The sequence below is a fragment of the Procambarus clarkii genome, chromosome 20 (genome assembly GCF_040958095.1).
Source record: "Procambarus clarkii isolate CNS0578487 chromosome 20, FALCON_Pclarkii_2.0, whole genome shotgun sequence".
Taxonomy (NCBI): Eukaryota; Metazoa; Arthropoda; class Malacostraca; order Decapoda; family Cambaridae; genus Procambarus; species Procambarus clarkii.
Window position 1 is genome coordinate 30,724,649 of NC_091169.1, and position 3,683 is coordinate 30,728,331.

General features: G+C 35.9%; 1 long non-coding RNA gene across 1 annotated transcript; it reads right to left on the reverse strand.

The window, feature by feature from the left end:
- Positions 1–669: 669 nt before the first annotated feature.
- On the reverse strand, positions 670–3,080 carry LOC138366907 (uncharacterized). Its single transcript, XR_011229243.1, has 3 exons — positions 2,993–3,080; positions 1,571–1,652; positions 670–752 (listed from the first exon to the last, which is right to left on the reverse strand). It is a non-coding gene; the product is annotated as an uncharacterized lncRNA (long non-coding RNA).
- Positions 3,081–3,683: the final 603 nt, after the last annotated feature.

Genomic DNA, 3,683 nt, shown 5'->3' on the forward strand with positions numbered 1-3,683 from the left:
GACCAGTTGCACTAACATCCCACATAATAAAATTATTTGAGAGTGATCAGGAGTCAGGTTACTAGTTTTATAGAGACCAATGACCTCCACAATCCAGGCCACTTGGATTTAGAGCAGTTAGAGTGATCAGGAGTCAGGTTACTAGTTTTATAGAGACCAATGACCTCCACAATCCAGGCCACTTGGATTTAGAGCAGGAAGATATTGAAATACCTCTTACAGCTATCTCTCATGTCCTCAACTTGTACAGTGCAGCTACTTGACCATTACGACAAAATCACTGAGATATGAGATAATGATGATACTAACCTCATCTACTCAGACTCCAACCCACTCATATTAAATAATGATGTAAACAATAAATTTAAAAAAAATCCACTTATTAATGTCAACCAACAAACTCACACTAAACATAGAAAGGACCTACAACATCTTACTTGGGAGCAAATCAACAAATGCAATTCATCTACAGTTACACAATGTTAACATCAGAAATAAAAAAGATGGTAAGTTCCTTGGTCTATACTTAGATCTGCCCGAAACGCTATGAGTGCTAGTTGCTTTACAAGAATGTATAACTTCAAGTCACTGTACTCTCCCCCAATGTAACTTCTTGTATATAAAGAAAAAATAAATAAATAAACAAACACATAATAAATCAATACTTACTAAATTTTGTCTATTATGTAGCAAAGAAGCAGGTCTACGGAAGGCTTTTCTGTTGAGTTCGAAGCCCAGATTACTCGTGGTCTCTGAAATAAGTTAAGATTATAAGTATAAAATTTATAAAACCAAATAATAAATCCGGTATTGCTCAATTTTAGATGCAGACGTACTGAATGATATATCAGACTGTCAGCATGGTATTCGATCTGGAAGGTCCAGTGTAACGAATTTACTCAGTTTCTATGATCGAGCCACAGAGATCTATAAAGAATTCTGATCAAGAAAGAGATCTAGGGGTGGTTTTAGATAGAAAACTATAACCTGAGGATCATATTAAGAACATTCTGCGAGGGGCCTATGCTACACTTTTTAACTTTTGAATTGCTTTTAAATACATAGGTCAAAAAGTTTTAAAAGTTTTAAAAGTTTTTTAAACCTCTCGTGTATCATGAGTGTGGAAAAGCTTCAGATGATGCATTCAGATGATGAATATTACCTAGTTCCTTCATTTGGGAAGAATGAAGACATATTGGTGCATTCGGATGATAAAAACTAACTACTGTAGTTCAATTGATCAACAGACTGTATATCATATGCAGACTGTATGTGGGTCTGCGGGCCACTCCAAACAACAGCCTGGTGGACCAAGCTCCACCAGGCCTAAAGCACAAAGTGGTCCACTGGCACCGGCAACTTCAACCATAAATGTTCTCAAAGATTACTAAAAATGATTGAATTAGACTAGACTACAGTAAATTGGCAATCTTAACCGTGTATCTGTTTCCACCAATACAGTACATGCTTCAACATATCAGCAATACTTGATATGCAAATATATACACATATATCCATATACAGTATATACACATACATATATAATACAAAAATTATAAAATTTACTTACTTAATATTACATTGCAAATATTCCAGGTTTTGAAGACAATTTTCTTATTGCGCTCAACAAGGTAAGGCTTGCACCACAGATTCTGTCAGGGGGTGGAAGCGTATTATCATTGTATAGAAAATATTTACCAAATAGTTTTAAATACATAAAACTACAAATAGTAATTATTGAATTATTACATTACGCTTATACTCGTACATTCTGTTAAAGTGTCAAATTTCTACATTAGACTACCATATTACCTATATTATTGTTAATAATGTATTGACAGATGCAATATGTATTAAAATTCTAAAAATAAGTCATGCATTATATACAATTTGTGGGAAACTGTCTGCTGAGAAAAGCTGGTGTGGGGGTTGTTACAAGAGTGAGTAATAATTACAGCTGGTGCATATAACATATGCACCAGCTTGTCAGGCACATGCAAAAGTGAACACTTCCAGAATTGGAGACATGCAGAAATGTAACATGTGGAAATAGAGGCATGCCAAAACAAAGACATGCATAAATTCAAATTCTTATCTAAATAATTTCTAGTGATTATTATATAAATTATTCCATCAGTACTAGATCAAATATTCACAAAAAAAGGAGAAGAGATATTTGATATTCAATAAAATCCTCCCTTTGGAAAGCATAATCATGTCCTGTTGGACATTTATTATATGTTAAGACATAATCTAAAAGAAAATAGGGACATTGAAATGGTTGTTAAACTCTATTTCAATAAAGGACACTATAGGGAACCTCGAACCCTATATTACAAGTGTAAGTGAAAATATTGGAAAAAATAATTAAAGCTAAATGTGAAGAACACCTGGAGACAAATGCTACACTTGCTTACATTTATGAATTGCTTTTAAATACATAGGTCAAATACTAAAGAAATTGTCTAAAATTTTTGTTAGACCACAGCTGGAATATGCAGCAGTTGTATGGTGCCCATATCTAAAGAATCACATCAACAAACTGGAAAAGGTATAGACATGCCAATAAGTGGCTCCCAGGTTAGAGGCATAAAATGCCAAAACTAGATGGTAGAATAAAAAGAAGATATTGTAAAAGGTAACCAAACAAAGATGCCACAGAAATATTAGAAAATTAACTTTCGCAAGCAGCGTGGTAGACACGGTTGGAACAAGTTAGGTGAGAGGGTGTTGGAGGCCAAAACCATCAGTAGTTTCAAAGCATTATATGACAGTGCTGGGATGGGACACCATAGGCGTAGCCACAAATAATAGAATTTGGCGGTTCATATCACATTTTTTAAAATTAGAGATAAGGATGGTAATAAAGTTCAATGTAAAAACACCTATTATTAATGAATTTGTGAGAACTTCATATAAAATTAACAACTGAGCAAAGTATAGTACCATAGAAATAAAAAAAAAAATGCTGCATATTATTTTTTCACATTACCTTTCTGTAGATTTTTTCCTTTGTTACTACGTGAATGATCCGGTTCAGTAGTGTTGTAGTAGTTGCCTGCAGTACCTGCAGTTTGTACTGGTTCAGTAGTGTTATAGTAGTTGCCTGCAGTACCTGCAGTTTGAAACAAATGTTAGAGACAGATCATTGATGTATATAAGAAATAGGAGAGGTCCCAAGATGCTGCCCTGTGGCACTCTAACAGTTATTGAATAATAATTCATAATTTTTTTTTTTTTAGTGTGCCTGCGGCCTGGTCCTCGACCAGGCCTCCACCCCCAGGAGGCATCCTGTAATAACTGACTCACACCCAGGTACCTATTTTACTGCTAGGTAACAGGGACATAGGGTGAAAGAAACTCTGCCTATTGTTTCTCGCCAGTGCCTGGGATCGAACGTGATGCATCAAATGAACAAATCCACAAGGGCCATGACGAGGATTCGAACCTGCGTCTGGGAGCATCCCAGACACTGCCTTAATCGACTGAGCTACAATAGGGTAAAAGGGTTGAAGCCGAAGTTCTACTGAACTTACTGGATCCCATAGCCTCTCCGAGGCACAAACCAGGCTTTTACACAACCCCTCCCCCTGCACCCGAGCTATGTCAACAGGCCGTTCTCCCTCTTCGCCCTTACATCATCACACACAGATCACAATAACGTGATGCATCAAATGAACAAA